This window comes from Lissotriton vulgaris, chromosome 10, assembly GCF_964263255.1.
Source record: "Lissotriton vulgaris chromosome 10, aLisVul1.2, whole genome shotgun sequence".
Taxonomy (NCBI): domain Eukaryota; kingdom Metazoa; phylum Chordata; class Amphibia; order Caudata; family Salamandridae; genus Lissotriton; species Lissotriton vulgaris.
In genome coordinates, this window is record NC_141698.1 from 592,483,528 (window position 1) to 592,506,615 (window position 23,088).

The following is a 23,088-nucleotide window of genomic DNA, read 5'->3' on the forward strand; positions in this document are numbered from 1 at the left end:
ACCGTGTGGTGCACCGACTGCTGACCTTGCACACACGTTCGCATCCTGCCCACGCCTTACAAATCTGCTAGATTCCATCACAAAATTCTTAGATTTCTCCCTCGGGTTGAAAGGTACACTAACACTAACCCCTGCTTTGATCTTGCTTGGAGTTAGCAGCAGCGTACTGCAAGATCCGGCTTATCAATTTCTCTTTTTGGCATCGGCTGTATTGCGGATGAGTATCACTTCGGCCTGGCTTGATCCGCTACCCCCTACATTTCAACAGTGATTCTCGCACTTACTTTCATTGTTTACAATGGAAAGAGCTATTTACGAGAGGAAGGGGAAAATGGCGAGACTGTTGGGACGGCGTATCTGGGCTCCTCTAGTAAGGTGGAAGGATCCATAGGAAGTTAAATAACTTAGGCCTATTATTTAAGTTGGACTGGAGAAAATATCCAGTGGGGTTTTAGCTCTAATGTTTCAAAACCTTGGTGGTCACTTTTTGCATGATATATGGCAATGCATTGTTTAAATTTCAACTTTTGGATTATATTTAGAGGCGGAAGTGTCATTGTTTATGATTGTATTTGTGTGTGATTGGTAAGGGGATCTGGAGGTTGGATCGCTCATTCCTCTAAAGATGTTAGGATTACTAAGAAATTTGGTTCTAACCTCATTGTATAGATTTGCTTACGAATTTGTGCTGATCTTTGGAAAAATGTCAAAAAACCAAATAAAAAGAGTTTAAAAAAAAACTTTCTGTCATACACATAAGGTATTGTCAAAAAATGCACCGGGAACATGAGTCGATAAGGTAAAAAGAAGGAAAACGACCTACGGGAGTTGCAAGGAGGAGAATAGGTGGAGGTCCTAGTGTGTCTCAGGGACATGACAATAAAGTTGCTAATCAACCTACTACAGCTCAGGCTGTTTCATTAGCCATATTACACGCTGATAGTGTGACTTCTCTCTTTAGCCAAGGCTCAGTTAAGCCAGTCAAGCCAAGGGACCTTTACAACACATGTTCTGTATATATAAGTAGGAACATGTTGGGGCAAAATACAATACTGAACCAGAAACAGCAATGCTCTCGCACACACAGCAAGGTATAAACAGGAATGTTCATGTATAACACGAGAAAATAGAATAAACAGATGCAGATTCTTGGGTATTTTTCTTTTAGGGTTGATAGTTTAATGAGTCAACAACCGAAGGAATAATCCACAGTCAGCCGACACGTGTTTCGTCGTATTATGGTGAGTCAACACGACTCTTCAGGGCTGACAATAGAAAATAACGTGTGTATAGGTTTCATCAATATATATCACATACTTCTTAACATTTTATTGGTGACAAAAGGTGATTCACACGTGTATTTCTAAAGTGCCGTTGGCCTACCACAAGTTGTGATTGTGATAGGTGTCGGTTCTTGCATGTTTAAGCATGCTTACACAAAGCGTGAGTTTTCTTGCTTCTTTAGAAAAGATCTGAAAGTGTCTAGTGAAAAGTGTGCTATAACGTGGAGGCACCCGATCTGAAAAGACAGTAAATAACAGCTGTACAGGGTTTTTTTTAGAAGATTTTAGATAATACTAGCAGCCCGCCCCAGCGTTGCCTGGGGCAGAAGGGGGCTGGGGGCAGCATTTCAGGCTTGCGTGCACTCCCGCCCCGGCCCCCGCCCGCCACGACATTGTCTGTGTCCCGGACAATGTCGTGGCGGGCGGGGGCCGGGGCGGGAGTGCATGCAAGCCTGAAATGCTGCCCCCAGACACTGAGCCTTAACGCAGTTGTTCCGGGCCAACCTCCCGCACCGGCTCCCTCCCGTCCCGTGTCCCAGAGCCTTATCTGAGGCGCCCCTCCTCCCCGAGCTCCTCACTTCACCGCCGCTCCTCCTCGTCATCAAGTACGTTGCGGCCAGCACTACGTCGTGGCCGTCAGCGTCGCGGCCGGAGCTACTTTCAGGGCACTACCTTTTTATAAGTTATATTTTTAAATTTACGTTTTTTTTTATTTTCTATAGCCTATGTCCATCTGCACACCCGGAGGATTACAACAATGTATTGGGTGTGTGGATTGGCGCTGTGGTTCCCGAGTTTACCTTGCCAAAAGTTTTGTGTTCTCTCTTTATAATAGTAGTATAGATGGGCGCTCTTCCTCAAATTCTACGTTAAGGAGTATTACGTAAGTTGGTGAGTGAGTGGTGTGTAAAGAGCGAACGGAAAAGCCCTTAACCCTCCAAGAGAAAGTCAGAGGACTTTCACAGCACATAAAACAGCAAGGCATTCGCACACACAGCAAGGTATAAACAGGAATGTTCATGTATAACACGAGAAAATAGAATAAACAGATGCAGATTCTTGGGTATTTTTCTTTTAGGGTTGATAGTTGGCCTTCCACAAGTTGTGATTGTGATAGGTGTCGGTTCTTGCATGTTTAAGCATGCTTACACAAAGCGTGAGTTTTCTTGCTTCTTTAGTCTCTCTAGTTTTATAAACTTATCTTTGAGACCTTCTATGTGTGCAGGACCTGTCGTGGCAGATGCCTCGTGCGTAGGCATGCCTTTGGCTAAATTTTCAAAAAGATCTGCCGCTGCCTTGTCTCTATCCATGTCAGGACAAAAGAAAAGATCTGAAAGTATCTAGTGAAAAGTGTGCTATAACGTGGAGGCACCCGATCTGAAAAGACAGTAAATAACAGCTGTACAGGGTTTTTTTAGAAGATTTCAGATAATATGGGCGCTCTGCCTCAAATTCTACGTTAAGGAGTATTACGTAAGTAGGTGAGTGAGTGGTGCGTAAAGAGCGAACGGAAAAGCCCTTAACCGTCCAAGAGAAAGTCAGAGGACTTTCACAGCACATAAAACAGCAATGCTCTCGCACACACAGCAAGGTATAAACAGGAATGTTCATGTATAACACGAGAAAATAGAATAAACAGATGCAGATTCTTGTGTATTTTTCTTTTAGGGTTGATAGTTTAATGAGTCCACAACCGAAGGAATAATCCACAGTCAGCCGACACTTGTTTCGTCGTATTATGGTGAGTCAACACGACTCTTCAGGGCTGACAATAGAAAATAACGTGTGTATAGGTTTCATCCACATATATGACATACTTCTTAACATTGTATTGGTGACAAAAGGTGATTCACACGTGTATTTCTAAAGTGCTGTTGGCCTCCCACAAGTTGTGATTGTGATAGGTGTCGGTTCTTGCATGTTTAGGCATGCTTACACAAAGCGTGAGTTTTCTTGCTTCTTTAGTCTCTCTAGTTTTATAAACTTATCTTTGAGACCTTCTATGTGTGCAGGACCTGTCGTGGCAGATGCCTGGTGTGTAGGCATGCCTTTGGCTAAATTTTCAAAAAGATCTGCCGCTGCCTTGTCTCTATACATGTCACGACAAAAGAAAAGATCTGAAAGTATCTAGTGAAAAGTGTGCTATAACGTGGAGGCACCCGTTCTGAAAAGACAGTAAATAACAGCTGTACAGGTTTTTTTTTAGAAGATTTCAGATAATATGGGCGCTCTGCCTCAAATTCTTCGTTAAGGAGTATTACGTAAGTAGGTGAGAGAGTGGTGCGTAAAGAGCGAACGGAAAAGCCCTTAACCGGCCAATAGAAAGTCAGAGGACTTTCACAGCACATAAAACAGCAATACTCTCGCACACACAGCAAGGTATAAACAGGAATGTTCATGTATAACACGAGAATATAGAATAAACAGATGCAGATTCTTGGGTATTTTTCTTTTAGGGTTGATAGTTTAATGAGTCCTCAACCGAAGGAATAATCCACAGTCAGCCGACACATGTTTCGTCATATTATGGTGAGTCAACACGACTCTTCAGGGCTGACAATAGAAAATAACGTGTGTATAGGTTTCATCCATGTATATCACATACTTCTTAACATTGTATTGGTGACAAAAGGTGATTCACAAGTGTATTTCTAAAGTGCCGTTGGCATCCCACAAGTTGTGATTGTGATAGGTGTCGGTTCTTGCATGTTTAAGCATGCTTACACAAAGCGTGAGTTTTCTTGCTTCTTTAGTCTCTCTAGTTTTATAAACTTATCTTTGAGACCTTCTATGTGTGCAGGACCTGTCGTGGCAGATGCCTCGTGTGTAGGCATGCCTTTGGCTAAATTTTCACAAAGATCTGCCGCTGCCTTATCTCTATCCATGTCAGGACAAAAGAAAATATCTGAAAGTATCAAGAGAAAAATGTGCCATAACGTGGAGGCACCCGATCTGAAAAGACAGTAAATAACAGCTGTACAGGGTTTTTTTAGAAGATTTCAGATAATATGGGCGCTCTGCCTCAAATTCTACGTTAAGGAGTATTACGTAAGTAGGTGAGTGAGTGGTGCGTAAAGAGCGAACGGAAAAGCCCTTAACCGTCCAAGAGAAAGTCAGAGGACTTTCACAGCACATAAAACAGCAATGCTCTCGCACACACAGCAAGGTATAAACAGGAATGTTCATGTATAACACGAGAAAATAGAATAAACAGATGCAGATTCATGGGTATTTTTCTTTTAGGGTTGATAGTTTAATGAGTCCACAACCGAAGGAATAATCCACAGTCAGCCGACACTTGTTTCGTCGTATTATTGTGAGTCAACACGACTCTTCAGGGCTGACAATAGAAAATAACGTGTGTATAGGTTTCATCCATATATATGACATACTTCTTAACATTGTATTGGTGACAAAAGGTGATTCACACGTGTATTTCTAAAGTGCTGTTGGCCTCCCACAAGTTGTGATTGTGATAGGTGTCGGTTCTTGCATGTTTAGGCATGCTTACACAAAGCGTGAGTTTTCTTGCTTCTTTAGTCTCTCTAATTTTATAAACTTATCTTTGAGACCTTCTATGTGTGCAGGACCTGTCGTGGCAGATGCCTGGTGTGTAGGCATGCCTTTGGCTAAATTTTCAAAAAGATCTGCCACTGCCTTGTCTCTATCCATGTCAGGACAAAAGAAAAGATCTGAAAGTATCTAGTGAAAAGTGTGCTATAACGTGGAGGCACCCGATCTGAAAAGACAGTAAATAACAGCTGTACAGGTTTTTTTTAGAAGATTTCAGATAATATGGGCGCTCTGCCTCAAATTCTACGTTAAGGAGTATTACGTAAGTAGGTGAGTGAGTGGTGCGTAAAGAGCGAACAGAAATGCCTTTAACCGTCCAAGAGAAAGTCAGAGGACTTTCACAGCACATAAAACAGCAATGCTCTCGCACACACAGCAAGGTATAAACAGGAATGTTCATGTATAACACGAGAAAATAGAATAAACAGATGCAGATTCTTGGGTATTTTTCTTTTAGGGTTGATAGTTTAATGAGTCCACAACCGAAGGAATAATCCACAGTCAGCCGACACGTGTTTCGTCGTATTATGGTGAGTCAACACGACTCTTCAGGGCTGACAATAGAAAATAACGTGTGTATAGGTTTCATCCATATATATCACATACTTCTTAACATTGTATTGGTGACAAAAGGTGATTCACACGTGTATTTCTAAAGTGCCGTTGGCCTCCCACAAGTTGTGATTGTGATAGGTGTCGGTTCTTGCATGTTTAAGCATGCTTACACAAAGCGTGAGTTTTCTTGCTTCTTTAGTCTCTCTAGTTTTATAAACTTATCTTTGAGACCTTCTATGTGTGCAGGACCTGTCGTGGCAGATGCCTGGTGTGTAGGCATGCCTTTGGCTAAATTTTCAAAAAGATCTGCCGCTGCCTTGTCTCTATCCATGTCAGGACAAAAGAAAAGATCTGAAAGTATCTAGTGAAAAGTGTGCTATAACGTGGAGGCACCCGATCTGAAAAGACAGTAAATAACAGCTGTACAGGTTTTTTTTTAGAAGATTTCAGATAATATGGGCGCTGCATCTGTTTATTCTATTTTCTTGTGTTATACATGAACATTCCTTTTTATGCCTTGCTGTGTGTGCGAGAGCATTGCTGTTTTATGTGCTGTGAAAGTCCTCTGACTTTTGCTTGGACGGTTAAGGGCTTTTCCGTTCGCTCTTTACGCACCACTCACTCAGCTACTTATGTAATACTCCTTAACGTAGAATTTGAGGCAGAGCGCCCGTATTATCTGAAATCTTCTAAAAAAAACCTGTACAGCTGTTATTTACTGTGTTTTCAGATCGGGTGCCTCCACGTTATAGCACACTTTTCACTAGATACTTTCAGATCTTTTCTTTTGTCCTGACATGGATAGAGACAAGGCAGCGGCAGATCTTTTTGAAAATTTAGCCAAAGGCATGCCTACACACCAGGCATCTGCCACGACAGGTCTTGCACACATAGAAGGTCTCAAAGATAAGTTTATAAAACTAGAGAGACTAAAGAAGTGAGAAAACTCACGCTTTGTGTAAGCATGCTTAAACATGCAAGAACCAACACCTATCACAATCACAACTTGTGGTAGGCCAACGGCACTTTAGAAATACACGTGTGAATCACCTTTTTTCACCAATACAATGTTAAGAAGTATGTGATATATATGTATGATACCTATACACACGTTATTTTCTATTGTCAGCCCTGAAGAGTCGTGTTGACTCACCATAATATGACAAAACACGTGTCGGCTGACTGTGGATTATTCCTTCGGTTGTGGACTCAATAAACTATCAACCATAAAAGAAAAATACCCAAGAATCTGCATCTGTTTATTCTATTTTCTCGTGTTATACATGAACATTCCTGTTTATACCTTGCTGTGTGTGCGAGAGCATTGCTGTTTTATGTGCTGTGAAAGTCCTCTGACTTTCTCTTGGACGGTTAAGGGCTTTTCCGTTCGCTCTTTACGCACCACTCACTCACCTACTTACGTAATACTCCTTAACGTAGAATTTGAGGCAGAGCGCCCATATTATCTGAAATCTTCTAAAAAAAACTGTACAGCTGTTATTTACTGTCTTTTCAGATCGGGCGCCTCCACGTTATAGCACACTTTTCACTAGATACTTTCAGATCTTTTCTTTTGTCCTGACATGGATAGAGACAAGGCAGCGGCAGATCTTTTTGAAAATGTAGCCAAAGGCATGCCTACACACCAGGCATCTGCCACGACAGGTCCTGCACACATAGAAGGTCTCAAAGATAAGTTTATAAAACTGGAGAGACTAAAGAAGCAAGAAAACTCACGCTTTGTGTAAGCATGCTTAAACATGCAAGAACCGACACCTATCACAATCACAACTTGTGGGAGGCCAACGGCACTTTAGAAATACACGTGTGAATCACCTTTTGTCACCAATACAATGTTAAGAAGTATGTGATATATATGGATGAAACCTATACACACGTTATTTTCTATTGTCAGCCCTGAAGAGTCGTGTTGACTCACCATAATACGACGAAACACGTGCCGGCTGACTGTGGATTATTCCTTCGGTTGTGGACTCATTAAACTATCAACCCTAAAAGAAAAATACCCAAGAATCTGCATCTGTTTATTCTATTTTCTCGTGTTATACATGAACATTCCTGTTTATACCTTGCTGTGTGTGCGAGAACATTGCTGTTTTATGTGCTGTGAAAGTCCTCTGACTTTCTCTTGGACGGTTAAGGGCTTTTCCGTTCGCTCTTTACGCACCACTCACTCACCTACTTACGTAATACTCCTTAACGTAGAATTTGAGGCAGAGCGCCCATATTATCTGAAATCTTCTAAAAAAAACCTATACAGCTGTTATTTACTGTCTTTTCAGATCGGGTGCCTCCACGTTATAGCACATTTTTCTCTTGATACTTTCAGATATTTTCTTTTGTCCTGACATGGATAGAGACAAGGCAGCGGCAGATCTTTGTGAAAATTTAGCCAAAGGCATGCCTACACACCAGGCATCTACCACGACAGGTCCTGCACACATAGAAGGTCTCAAGGATAAGTTTATAAAACTAGAGAGACTAAAGAAGCAAGAAAACTCACGCTTTGTGTAAGCATGCTTAAACATGCAAGAACCGACACCTATCACAATCACAACTTGTGGGAGGCCAACGGCACTTTGGAAATACACGTGTGAATCACCTTTTGTCACCAATACAATGTTAAGAAGTATGTGATATATATGGATGAAACCTATACACACGTTATTTTCTATTGTCAGCCCTGAAGAGTCGTGTTGACTCACCATAATACGACGAAACACGTGTCGGCTGACTGTGGATTATTCCTTCGGTTGTGGACTCATTAAACTAGCAACCCTAAAAGAAAAATACCCAAGAATCTGCATCTGTTTATTCTATTTTCTTGTGTTAGACATGAACATTCCTGTTTATACCTTGCTGTGTGTCCAAGAGCATTGCTGTTTTATGTGCTGTGAAAGTCCTCTGACTTTCTCTTGGACGGTTAAGGGCTTTTCCGTTCGCTCTTTACGCACCACTCACTCACCTACTTACGTAATACTCCTTAACGTAGAATTTGAGGCAGAGCACCCATATTATCTGAAATCTTCTAAAAAAAAACCTGTACAGCTGTTATTTACTGTCTTTTCAGATCGGGTGCCTACACGTTTGGCACACTTTTCACTAGATACTTTCAGATCTTTTCTTTTGTCCTGACATGGATAGAGACAAGGCAGCGGCAGATCTTTTTGAAAATTTAGCCAAAGGCATGCCTACACACCAGGCATCTGCCACGACAGGTCCTGCACACATAGAAGGTCTCAAAGATAAGTTTATAAAACTAGAGAGACTAAAGAAGAAAGAAAAGTCACGCTTTGTGTAAGCATGCTTAAACATGCAAGAACCGACACCTATCACAATCACAACTTGTGGGAGGCCTACGGCACTTTAGAAATACATGTGTGAATCACCTTTTGTCACCAATACAATGTTAAGAAGTATGTGATATATATGGATGAAACCTATACACACGTTATTTTCTATTGTCAGCCCTGAAGAGTCGTGTTGACTCACCATAATACGACGAAACATGTGTCGGCTGACTGTGGATTATTCCTTCGGTTGTGGAATCATTAAACTATCAACCCTAAAAGAAAAATACCCAAAAATATGCATCTGTTTATTCTATTTTCTCGTGTTATACATGAACATTCCTGTTTATACCTTGCTGTGTGTGCGAGAGCATTGCTGTTTTATGTGCTGTGAAAGTCCTTTGACTTTCTCTTGGACGGTCAAGGGCTTTTCCGTTCGCTCTTTACGCACCACTCACTCATCTACTTACGTAATACTCCTTAACGTAGAATTTGAGACAGAGCGCCCATATTATCTGAAATCTTCTAAAAAAAACCTGTACAGCTGTTATTTACAATACTGAACCAGGACAACACCAGATCTCCTAGCTTTGCCTATGCTTGTTTACTGATGGCCCTAGCTTGAAGAACATTGCATGACCTGATTAAGGGGCAGCTCCTACTGAAGGTAGGACATTATTGCTAAAATTGTTCCAAAAAACATGTTTTTTTTATCTTCAATTTCTTTCAATCTTTTAATAGGTTTTCAATTTTCCAGGACCAAACAGACGTACATAGTATATAATGCATTTTACCATATCCATTCGGTGGGTACATTATCAGTATACATTATTGGTAAGTGTGTGGCATTGGAAATTCAAACAGAAGAGATCAAACGTCTGCTGCAACATATACAGAATATCAATGCATGCATAGGGATCTTTGATTTTAGTCATTAGTGCCTATGCAGTCTCAATAGTGTCTAGGTATGTGTTGCATGTCAGCGCTGCAGGTACTTGCTGCGTTTTGTCTAGTGAGCTGAGAAGGCGGATTATAATGTAGGAAGGACAACTCAAAACATACCTAGTAATGTACAATACAGTCAGAGCTTTCCCCTGGTTCCCCTGCTTGATGTATCCAGGGAGTTGATGTGTGTAATGAGAATTCTGAAATGCATAGTATTGGGTGGTGTGCAATCTTGTTTGTTGTGTACCATGTCAGCTCCACGTCCAATTCTATATCTGTCCTTTTCATTGTATGTGTTTTTCTAGGCTGTGGTGATGGCTGAGGGTAAGGCCTCCGTGTTGGTATTGTGAATGTGTAGTAACTCAGCTAGCATCACGTCCCAGCCTGCGGCAAGAAGTCCAGCGGATGCCCATAGTATTCCCCCCGGTTAAGCCCGATACTCTCAGCTTTGGTCCATGTGTGTATGGAGCATCTCTACGCTGGTATATGAGGGGGATCAGGAGCCTTCCATCTCCTGGTGATCATTCCCTTTGCTACCGCCATTCTCAGATCTAGGAATCTGGAAGTCACTTTGTTATTTCAGTTTCTACGATATAGATGTAGATTGTAAACGTGCCATTCAAATGGGAGTCTACGGTCAGTGCATTGAATCAGGATGTCCGCGACTCCCCTCCAATACGTGTGAAGGTTGGGACATTCTCAAAGCATGTGTAATAGATCTGCGTCGGTGATGGAGCAACGGGGGAAAATCGGTATCTACACAGTTGGTCAAATTTAGCGGGTGTGAGATATGCTCTGTGTGATGTAATGTCCCGGTTACTTACCGGTAATCTTCATTACTCCGAGTATAGTCTTCCTCGCCACATGACTTACATAGTGAGCTTCAGCTCCACACCAGAACCCTCCAAAGCAAATATTTAGCCTCCCATGCCTCCAATCCCTTCCCAAGATGGCCGACCCATTACCACCTGACCTCTATAAGAGGCGGGCCGGCCCAACCAACAGCCTGAAACCACCAAGCACAAACATGAAGCCGATAGCCAGACAGGGAGGGAGGGATGGGAACTCATGTGGCGAGGAAGACTATACTCGGAGTAATGAAGATTACCGGGAAGTAACCGGTGCATTACCTCCTTTTTAGTCTTCCTCGCCACATAACTTACATAGTGAGCACATACCAAAGCCAAGCGGCTTCATGGAAAACTCACAAGAAACCCACAGACCCGAATGGGACGTCCACGTAAGAGGACAAACCCAGCAGACCAGGACGAGTGGCAGGACCACCCAGGAGAGAGGCAACCACGAGTAGGAAAACCAACCCGGGACCGAAGACACCGGGAAGGCCGAAAAACAAACCGGACCCCAGAGACACCAAGTGCCGCCAGGAAAACCGCCCCAACCGCAGGAAGGCAGAGATAGGAACGGAACCGGACCGCACTGAGCCAAAAAGGGCAACAGCAACCAGGGCCAGAACAGAAAAGAGCAGGCCCGATCAACACACCAGGGCAGCCCAATAGGCAGCACAACCAGTGGAAAGAGACAACCAGCCCGCCCAACACAGCAACACCGCAAGGGCCACCACAACCCGCGAGAGAGCCGAACCAGAAAAACTGGGAAGTGGCACCAGAGCCACCCAACCGACAAGCAAGAGCCGGAAGAATGGAAAAGGGAGCTGAAAGGAAACAGAAGGGGAACAAACCCCTGTAAACAAAGGACCCCCGGAAGGGACCACGACTCCAAGGCGAGAAACCAGGCAGGCACCAGGGAAAACGAATCCAGGAAGTAGCCGGAAACGACACCGAAGAGACCCGGAGGATAACCAACCGGGCAAAGGCGAGAAAACTGAAAACCCACAGGCCCGCCCACGGCCAGAAGGGAGAAGAAGAGGCAGAAGCAGCCAACCGGCCAGGGACGGAAACACCCCGCACCGGGACCAAGCAAACCGGCCCAGCGGAAACACAAGAAGGGGCGAGCCGCCGAAGAGAGTACCCAGGCGGCCAAACAGACAGCCAGTCCACAACCAGACCCAGCCCAGCGAGACAAAGAAGAATCGACTGACACAGGAACGCGGCAGCAACACACCAAAAAGGCGTGAAGAACAGAAGGGCAGGGCGAAGACGAGTCCGAGCCACGACAAGAATCCCAGGGAGCCACCAGAGCCAAAAGGACCCGGGACCCTAAAACCAGGGGGGAAAAACGAGGAAACACCCACACCGGAAGTGCAGGGCCCCGCCAGGACACCCCACAGCACCGCCAGAAACAAAAACCAGCAAGGGAAAGAAAAAGCAGGGGCAGGACACAAAACCCGCGCCTCAAGAGGCAAAACAAGGACCAAGAGCAGCAGGGCCCAAGCCAACTACCGCGGAAGCAGACGGAGACGCACCCAGGGGAGCACCACCAACCGGACAATAAAACCCTGGCCAGGCCAAACAAGCCCAGAAGAACAGGAGAAAAAGGGACACCAGGAAGCGCAAAGCCGGGAGCCCAGACAAGAAGGCCGAAGTGCCAAAACCGGAGACCCAAAGGAACCAGACGGACCTAGGAGACATCCGAACCAGGCACCAAAAACGGCCCGACCCGACGAGAACAAGAGCATACAGGGCCAGAAAGGCCAGAGCCAAAATGGCCCAGGCAAGGACAGCACCAATGCGCCAAAAGCCAAAAGGGGCGAACCCCGCACACACCCCGGAGCACGAGGCAGGGGACAAACCCACCAGGAAGGCAACCAACAAGCCCCAGCAAGGCAGGGTAACACCCCAGAGAAGCCAAGGAACGGCAAACAGAAGCCAGATGGGAAAAGACGCCCACCAGGAAACCCACCGACCCCGCACAGACCGGGAACCCAAGCACGCTCTCAAGAAGGCAACACCAACACCCGGGAAGGGGAACCCAGACGTACCAGGAGACAGAGCGGGAAGGGCCGGGGGCAAAAAGAACTAAGGAAGGGCCAGACCAAAACACGACCCGAGGAAGGCCCCACCAAGGCAGCCCTACACAGAAGGTTCAGCGAGACCGCAAAAAAGCCACCCCGCAAAAAAAACAGGGAAGAACGCACACTCCACCAGAGAGGGGCGCCGAACACCCGGACCAATCAGAGCACCCGAAGAGCCACAGCCCCCAGGACAGGAGCTGGGGAGGCCAAGAACTGACCATCGGAGCAGGCAGGCAGAGGGCAGGAGCCAAGGAACCGCGCCACCCAGGAAGAGAGGGGAGACGGCAGAAGGGCCACAACAAAACCCCGACCCCAGCAGAAAACCAACCGGAAAGGGGCGCAGGAGCCACCCCTCCAGACAGCGAGCCAGCCAGGAGCAGGAACAGACAGAAAAGACACACCAGGAGCTCCACTGACGCAGCATAGAGATGGGCGGACAGGTGCCCACCGCAGCCACACCAGACAAGCGCCAGCCCACAGCCCCTGGAACCCCCCTTCGAGGAAGACCACCAAGGAACTGACCGGGACAGCACAACAACGGCGGGAACAGGAGTCCACAGGACGAAAGGACCACAGGACCAAAAAAAAACAAAAGGGGAAGAAGGAGACAGGGACCATACAGCAACAAAGAAACCGAGGCCCCGCACCCCAATGCAACATGCGCGAACATGCAATAAGTGCAAATCCAGGAGCAGAAAGCAACCCCAGAAAACATGAATCCGTAAACACCACACGTGAAAGCGTAAAGCGCACGCACACCACAACGGGCATCCAGGCACAGAACAGAAGACAGAGGCGACTCCACACAATGGCACCCAACACACCAACCCAAAACGGAAGATGGGCAGAGCGGACACACAGGGATACGAGCCTGCGACCACAGGGGCCAACACAGGCACCCATAGCAGAAGCACCAGACCACCGAGCCACCTAATAGGAACCGAAGAACCGAATGTGGCCGAAAATGCAAAGGGCCGAAAAAAACAGACAACAGAGGCCCAAGGCACCCCACAGAGCAACAGAACCATGGCAGCGTACAGCACCCGGAAATCCCAGGCAATCTCCATCCAGGCACCAACCAGTACAAGCACCCCAACAACGGGGCAACAAGGCTGCTGGAACAACAGAAGTGAACCGCCAACCAACACAAAAGGGCACAGGACTATCGACCACAATGGACGAAAGTCCGAGTGGACCGTCTCGGGAGACGAACCCAAGAACAAGAGGATGAAGCAGGCAACCGCAGCAGAAGGCACGGCCATAGGCACCAAACAGGGAAAGAACAGACAGAAGGGCGACAAGAACCCAGGACTCCAAGAGAGCGAGCCCTAAAGCAGCGCCGCAGGCCAATCGGAAACCCAGACCACACAGCACACGAAGATTCGACCCTGGAAGGAAAACAGGCACACGCAACATGATGGCCAACGGCCAAAACAAACAGTAATGCCCACAGCCAAAGTGAGGACACAGTCATAAAAGCAAAAGGCTATCAAATGACACAGAGCGTGTAAGCCCACTTAACCCACGTCAAAGAAGCAGAAGACAGATGGGAAAATAACGATCGGCAGCAGACATTACCGAAACATCAGCAACCGAAGTACCCACACAACGGATCCCGAAAAGAGCATGCAAAACATACCCCAGCACTGCAACCAAGTAGACCGAACAGGAGCCCGAACCCCGGGCCCACAGAACAAAAGTCCGAAGCACCACCGACCATGCTCCACACAAAGACACCCCCAGGGCTAGAAGCCAGAAAACGACAAGCATGCCCCCACCAGATGCCACCAGAAGCGAGAGGGAGTACACAGAACTACCACCCTCAGGTCGGGAGGAAGACGCACCCCAGACAGAGCAGAGAACCAGCAGAGCAGCGCAGCTAAAATAAACAGCGCAAACCAGAGACTTCTCACATAAATCGAGGTTTCACATCGCAGGAGGTAGCCTCGAACCCAGGGATGTGCAGCTTGAATAGATACTTGGCTGCACGTAAAGCGTGCGCCACAGGCTCCCGATGGAGAAGCAGAGAGCCTGCAAGGCCGGCCGTGGCCACGCCCCCTCGGAGGCAGCAGAAAACGTGAGGACAAGCGGCACCCCGCCCCCTAGAAGCCCGGACCGCTCAGCGCGGGAAAACCACGGGAAGAAGAGCCGCACAGGAAAGGCAAATGGCAAGTACAGGGAACAGCCCCGCAGCCGCCCACCAGCCCCAATGGACCGAGAGCGCAGGGAGCACCGCCAAAAAACGAACACAACCCGAAGGAAGCGCACACAGAAACGGTGAGTGCACCAGGGGCCCGCAAATGTAATGGGGGCGCAGCCGCGGCACGTAGAGCAAACCGCCGGGCATTCCTTTAAAGCCTCTGTCCCTCCGACAGTTAGTTCGCCTATATGCGTCTACCCGTGACGAGGATAAGAGAAGCATCATAGCTCTCTTGCCTTGCTGACATGAAGTAGGTACGGGGGGTCAAAAAGCAAGGATTGAAACACACGCCGGGACACCACACGCAGCAGAGGGGTAGACAGCGACCGGAAAAATAAAGAGTATGCAACAGACATACCCCATCCCAAACCAAGCCACCTGAACAGGGACATGAACCCTGGGCCCCCAGAATAAAAACACGATGCTCAACTGAGCTAACCAGGCACATGAGCCACAGGACCGCGGAGTTAAGACAAAGCCATAACAGAGACAGTGCGAGGCACGGGGCAAATGGGAGCAGAACAACAGAGTCCCAGACCACACCGCCCACCCCCCTATTGACCCTTAGCTCGCTAAGGCAGAGCCTAACCAGCCCCAAAAGAGACCGGGGGAAGGAAGGGGAGAGGTCCAAAAAGCCCCAGAGTCCACTAGCGCAGGACCACCACCAAGGGCCCACGTCCCTGCAACAGCAGGAACCACTTACCTGAAGACGCATCTGGAGAGAAATGACGCGCAGAACTAAAAAAACAGGCTGTTGGTTGGGCCGGCCCGCCTCTTATAGAGGTCAGGTGGTAATGGGTCGGCCATCTTGGGAAGGGATGGGAGGCATGGGAGGCTAACTTTTTGCTTTGGAGGGTTCTGGTGTGGAGCTGAAGCCATGTGGCGAGGAAGACTAACGAGGAGGTAATACTGAATTAGGAATATGCACAGGGCTTTCTAGCACTGAGGTACACTCAGAGTCTGTAAACAGGTGACACATATCCCCTTCCCAGTGAAGCTGAAGTGGTGTTAGGTTAGCTGCAGTGTGGTATCCTAGTGAGGCAGCGAACCACCTTGTAAGGTTTCCTCCTTGTCCCATAACGTGCATGTATTGTAGGGTGAGATGGATTGGAGGTTCTTTGGTTAAGTCACCCGTCTAGAATTGAGGCCAGCCAATTGTGAGCGGTGCAACAGGATTTGGCCTGGGGAAGCTCGTCTTTCTCTATTAGTGTCGTGTATGAAGTCAGGGCGCCCTCATGGTTCCAAACTACATGTTGATGAAAATTAGCACAGATGGCTACACAAAGGTACTACCACTATGCACCACATCCTGCTGTTACTAAGCGCCCCCGCAACCGAATTCAGAAGTCAAATAGTTCAGACATCTCTTCAGTCAAATCAAGGTATTTCACATCAAGTACTGTGTAAAGCATTATGTCATTAAATAATGGCTTATATCGGTCAAGGTCGGATATATTCTGAGCAATGCACTTCAAATACACACATTTTTCCTGCGTTGAAGTTCGCGTAAGGTAACCTTGGTAACAGATAATAATAATAAACCAGCTTTTGTACAGATATCTTCATTGTCACTGACCCTTAAAAGATTTGCAAGCTAAACATGTTCTGTTGTGTTTCACTCGTGTGTGAGGTAGGCCCGCAAACAAAATCTCGGCCACATACATACATGTTTGATTATCATATAAGAACTTTGTGCAGCAACCCGCTGTGCCAGCGAGATAGCAGCAATAAGTCCAAATAATTATTCTTTGAACTCGTATCATTAAATCATAAAACAATTTTCTGGATTATCTTCAGCTCGGGTTTGTGCCATATTAACATATTTTCCGTCTAGATAACTTTGAAAAGCAACAGAGACACCGCTACTTTGCTTTGATATTAAGGAGAGAAAATCCATTAATTCATAATTTATTTTTTTCTGGCATTAAGGTTGTTTTGCTGTTAGATGAAATCGCAGTCAAAGAGCGGTTTCTCATCCCCCATTAGCCTGTGCTCCTCTTTCAGTTGTGCATCGCATCCAAAATAGTTGTCAATGTTATGGGCCTCATGAAAATTAAACAATATACGTCCCTATGGCTTGACAATTTGAAAAATGTGTTTTCAATAGCTGTTACAGTTGCATATTGAGCGTCTTCATAATTACCATTCTTCAAGCCCTGCACAAAGAATGCTTTACTTATTTCAAGCCCATTAATCTCGTCTTTGCTCGGAAATATTGCAAAATATAAGCCAATTGAATGGAGAAAAAAAACGAAGAAAAATTATTTTCATTAGAAAAAAATGTGGATGAAGTGAGAAGCACGCTTTGAGCCTAATGAGAGAGTTGCTGGCACCTGAGGAGTAGATTAATTTATTTTGTTGAAAAGAAATGCGCTTCTGCAATGCGATAATTGAAAGGTTACTTCCAACCAGACAGTAGGAATACTTGATGAAAGCAACACGACCAATAACTGCATTAAAAAGCTTCGGCTTAGCTTTGTAGGTGCTGTATTAAGGTCTTTTTAAGTAGCTGCCTTACAACACCACCTCAAGTGATCAGAAAGGGCGCCAAATTGTAAAGAAGCATGGGCCAACCCAAAAGGTCTCACCTATGAGAGAGCTATTGGCTTTGACAATGTGTTTTAGCCATGTTGTGGGGCAATGCGGCTGCTGTGGAGCATGGCTATAAGTTAGAAAAATGGTTCTAGGACGCGGCCAATGCTGGCCGTAAACAGCGCATTTTTTTTGTCTTATTGCGAGTTGGGCTGGGCGGGTAACAGGGAAAACGGAGGGAGGGTGTCAAGAAGCAAGCAACACAAACAACTGCAAGCAACTTGGAGAACGGGAGGGTAAAAAAGTGCTATGACATGGCTAGCATTGCCCACCTCATAGTGCTTTGTTTTCTTATGGCGGGCAGGGGGCAACACAGACAATGGAAGAGAGGGTGGGGATGCAAAAAGGAACACGGACAACTAGAGGGTGGTTGGGAATAGGCAACATTGACAATGGGAGGGTGGTAGGAAGCAAAAAACGCAGAAAACATAAATGTGGGAGGATTACAAGCAACATCAGTGATGACAGGCGAATTAGAGAGAAAAAATAGTGCCTCAATCACCATGTGAGCAGCAGAAGGAAACTAGTCAAAGTGAAGCAACCAGTACTTTGTCTATGCTCCACAGAAGGGAGAAACAAAACAAGAGGAAGTGAAACCAGCACCCTCTGGCCAATTAGGAAGCAGCAAATAAGAGTAACAAGTAAGACAATGAATGTTAAGCAATGGGCGGGCTCCTAGCCCCGTTTAGTAAACAAAATGTGTTACATGCTCTGCCTCAGGCGAGACCTGATCTTAAAAATATAGTTACAGTGGAAGGGAGTACCCCCGTCGCAAAATATAATTTTGCTGAGAGCACCAAACATCTTTTTACTGTTTCAAATATTTATTAAAGTTAATCAAAAAGTAAAATATGCTTTATTAGTCATTGATATATTGCTAAAATTAGTTACGTAGCAACATGTCACTGTAAGTTGGCCTTTAAGGTCAGACGTGCTGAGGAAGGGGGCGTACAGTGGAGAATGCCGCTGCCCGCGTCCCACGCAGGGGAACATTGGCAGGGCAGCTCCCTAGTGGCCGGCACCAGTGGTGGTGCAGGACTCGGCCACAGGCCTAACTGACTTGGCCCAAATGAGTAAGGCGATGGACCAAATGCTGGGGCTAATGTCAGTTTTTTCAAAAACGTTGGATGATATGGCGGCGGTACCACAGGTATTGCCACCTGCCCCTGCAACAACTGCCCCGGCACCGGTGCTGCAGGTGTGGGCTCACCAAGGGGCGCCGGCTGCCGCAACGTCTGGGGCAGGGTCCACTGCAACTAGTATGCCAGCCACAGTATCCTCAGCTCCTGCCGCGACCTCAACGGTAGGGCTGTGTACTTACTCTCCCCTGAGGCGGAAAGCCGGGGGTTCTAGGCTGCTAATACAATTTTTAAACTGTTATTACATTAACTTTTGGTGTGTTTACATTTTGGACCCTTAGTTAAATTTTTAACTCACTCCGCTCTGGTTGCACTGCGAACCCTGCTCCCCACTAGGAGGAATAGTCGCTGACGCGCTCTCAGAGAGGGTTACTGCCATCTTGGGTGGATACCAGGGTACCGCACTAGTTGCTCGCTGCCTCCCGCCCTCCGTGGTATTTAAACCGCGCCCAGGCGCGCGCACTTAGATCTTGTATACTTACTCTCCCCTGAGGCAGAAAGCCGGGGGTTCTAGGCTGCTAATACAATTTTTAAACTGTTATTACATTAACTTTTGGACCCTTAGTTAAATTTTTAACTCACTCCGCTCTGGTTGCACTGCGAACCCTGCTCCCCACTAAGAGGAATCGGCGCTGACGCGCTCTCAGAGAGGGTTACCGCCATCTTGGGTGGATACCAGGGTAGCGCACTAGTTGCTCGCTGCCTCCCACCCTCCAACTCTACAATAAAATGAATACCCGACCCCGGCGGCGCAGCGGGCGGGCGCCAGCGGCGCTCCGAAGGTGCGCCAAAGGCAAGCCCGTCTGAATCCGTCCGCGCCAAGACCGCGACAGGCGCAGGACACGCTGGACAAACTCGGCCCACTCGAATTTTTAGTAGAAATGACCTGCTTGCGGTTAATGCTACTAGTAGGCACTCTTGTTGTTCTTCCTTGGAGCAGATATGGGGTCCTTTCTCGTGTAGAACCTGTAAATGGACGACACCATGGATTCCATTTGAGCCTTTACCAGGTGTAAATACAGCGAGGATAGGTTCCCCCAAGTTTAAGGGCGGGTTGATTAATGCGCGTTCCATATGCTGCCATAGTCAGGACATCAGGGATTTAATCCTTGATTTGGATCTTGACTTTCTTTTTGTGACTGAGACCTGGCTAAACGACACTAGCAATCCTGACCTGGTGATTGCTCTCCCATTGGGCTTTACTATTTTCAGGCAGGATAGACTGAGAGGAAGAGGCGGAGGGGATGCCCTAATCCTCAGAAGCTCCCTCAAGTGCCACACCTTCAGCTTAAGCCCTTTTAAAGGAGCGGAAGGAATCGGTTTTTCGATCACGCTCAACGCTTCTGCTTCATTTTCAGGAGGTTTGGTCTATCGCTCCCCAGGCAACGCCACTACATTCTTAGACTCACTCGGCGATAGTTTAGGCCAGCTTCTACTCCTATACCCTCATTTTACACTCTTGGGTGATTTCAACCTTCAATTAGAATCTAAAATTGACACACAAGCAACTAAATTTTATCAGACCCTGGATATCTTTGGTCTTCTGAAAAAACAAATGTGCGGAGGGTCAAGAGGGGAAATAATTTTACGACCTGTCAACTCATGCCCCTTACAACAACGTGAAAAACACAGAAAGAGAAGACCAGGTCCAAGGTGGTGTGTTGTCTTGAATAGTGAGCGGGAATCACACGGGTACAAGTGTGAAAAAGAGTATTGAGTCTTGCTGGGCTAAGAAAATCCCATCAGACCACCCTTGTGGCGGCATGTCATCATATGGGGGTTGGTAGTCGCTTCATGCACCGCCTAAAACCATCAAGTGGCGGTGCAGAAATGGAAAGCGGCAAATTTAGCCACAGTAGTGCTCAAAGTATAGTGTAGAAAAAGTGCAGTGCTATTGAAAAAGTGCTTACTAAAATTGGCTATCTAGACTGAAGGAGTTGCTTGTAGGAATTAGTCTAGGTGTCAAGATTAAAAACACGCCTAGTAGTGGGTGAGTAAAACTACATTATGGCGCTGTGCAGAGTGGTCGACTAGTTTCAGCTAGAAGGAGTATTGGTCCAGCTTTCATCAGGACCTTGAAAAGAATAATAAGCTACTGCATCACAGTGTAGGGGGTGTATACACATGTAAAAGAGAATTAGTTACATAAATATCATGTAATATACTGAAGAAAGTCATGTCTCCCCCTCAAAACTTGGAACCCCAGTGTCCACTGACCACAGGAAAGAAATCTTCTTCCTGTCAAAAAACAAGAAATAAAAAATACAATGTATTCATTTGCACACATGAATCCATATAACCCCACAAACGCCACCAAGACAGAAAACACCTGCAAGAACAATTTGCGTTCTGCACAACAATTAAGCATATTAGCTTCATCACTAAGAGGCATTTCCTCACAGTGATACTAGCCCAGCTTTGTGTGGGTGAAGACCTCACCTCGCCCGGCAACCACTCGGGAAATTGAGGCCCCGCGGCGAGGTGAGGTTTTCACCCACACAAAGCTGGGTTAGTATCACTATGAGGAAATGCCTCTTAGTGATGAAGCTAATGTGCTTAATTGCTGGGTTAGTTTCTCAAACACAGTATCAAAATAACACTCAAAGGTTAAAATTTAAAAAAATCTGCAATTACAGAGTATGCTCCCGGGTTTCCGCCTCAGGAGTGAAGAGTAATTCAAAGCGCGCTCTCATTCAGCGCTATTTGAACTGGGCGGGGGGGGCCTGGCCAGAGAGGGGGCGTGGCCTCGCTGCACGCCGTCAATGGCGGCGACCAGGGGGCGTTTGTCGGCGTTTGGGAGGCGCTGCTCGCATTCAGCAGGCTTCCAGGGCGAGTGAAAATAGTTTTGACAGGTAGGCAGATTGTATCTCAAACACAGTATCAAAATAACACTCAAAGGTTAAAATTTTAAAAAATCGGCAAATACAGAGTATGCTCCCGGCTTTCCGCCTCAGGAGTGAAGAGTAATTCAAAGCGCGCTCTCATTCAGCGCTATTTGAACTGGGCAGGGCGGCGTGTCCAGAGAGGGGGCGTGGCCTCGCTGCACGCCGTCAATGGCGGCGACCAGGGGGCGTTTGTCGGCGTTTGGGAGGCGCTGCTCGCATTCAGCAGGCTCCCAGGGCGAGTGAAAATAGTTTTGACAGGTAGGCAGATTGTTTCTCAAACACAGTATGTATGAAGAGAATGTCAATCCAGCCATGGTAAGAGAGTATCTGATTTAAAAAGGGACTGAATTACACCTTGCACTAGAGTATTTAATCATTCAGACCTTTGCTCTTGTTGGAGAGGCAGAAAATCCACCCTTGCGCCCTTCTGAAAAGGTTTAAAGGGCTACATGAAATAGTAGATTCCAATATTATCTGCTGGTAAGCACCACTTTTTAATTGCAGTTACTGTGACTTTCCTGTTTCTAAGTGAATCGTGAACACAACCTGACCTCTTTGGAATGTTTAGTGAGTGGGCATACCCCGTAGGACCCACAGAGATAGTGCCCTGTGACAGTTGGTAAGGCCCACAAGGTGTTCTGCATGTGGGACTGTTGAATGTGTGGTCTGGTGTGTACCAGGAGGTCCTTCAGGCTCTGGGTACACTTGTGGAATCTCAAGGGGCCCAGTGCGTCATCACTCCTTCCGACAGTCGCATGCACCCTACCCGAGAACAATCACTACAATTTCCTGCACCTTAAAAGATGGGTCTTCTCCCCTGCTTGTCTCGATCCAGATAAACAGATGATGGTAGGTCTCTTGCGCTCTCTGCATAGAAACCACATGAATATGGTTGCAGCTCTTGAAAACTCTCTGTTTTTCTTTTTTTTTCACCCTAAGGCAATGTGGGTTCCCTTGATTTGCTGTTTCTTTATGTTGACTCATTGTTCTTTCCACAGTTAGCAGCTGAGTGCTACCCTCTGCTTTTGACCTATAGGGCATTGATCGAAAGACCCTTCATTCACACCTAAGGACAACTTGTGATACACTGTGTAACATCAACACAGATTGGTTTTATGTTGTCTGTTACATGTATGTCCACTTGCCTATTCGGTTATATTGCATATACTAGTGTGTTTTTCACTTCTTTCACATTTTGGCGAATGATCAGCACAACAATAGCATGCACATATCTACCTTTGGAGACACTATGATACAGTGTGCTGGAAAAGCGACTCTGGAGAAACATTGGCCCATACATGCAAAACATCTGTTTACTCTGTGTTTTCTTTTAGGGGAATACTTACACTTTATATCAGATCTTAGGTGTGGGGTAGGGTTACCCCTCCTTTTTAGGTCCTGAAGAAGTGCTACGGATCCTTTTTGGGCCATCAGGCATGAAACATGTTGACCTGACCACATTCAAAGATTTAGGCTACTTGGATACATGACTTCCCAGTAGTCGCCTGTACCAAATTATGTTTTTTTAGGTTTCGGCCTGGCCGTAGCACTGCGTAGCAGTGCTCCGCCCAGGGCGAAAACTTATGTCCTACAGTATGGGGCTTCATCCCGCCTCTGTCTTCCATTGGCTAGCTCCATAAATGGAGGCTAGCCATTGGAAGAGATTGGCTGTC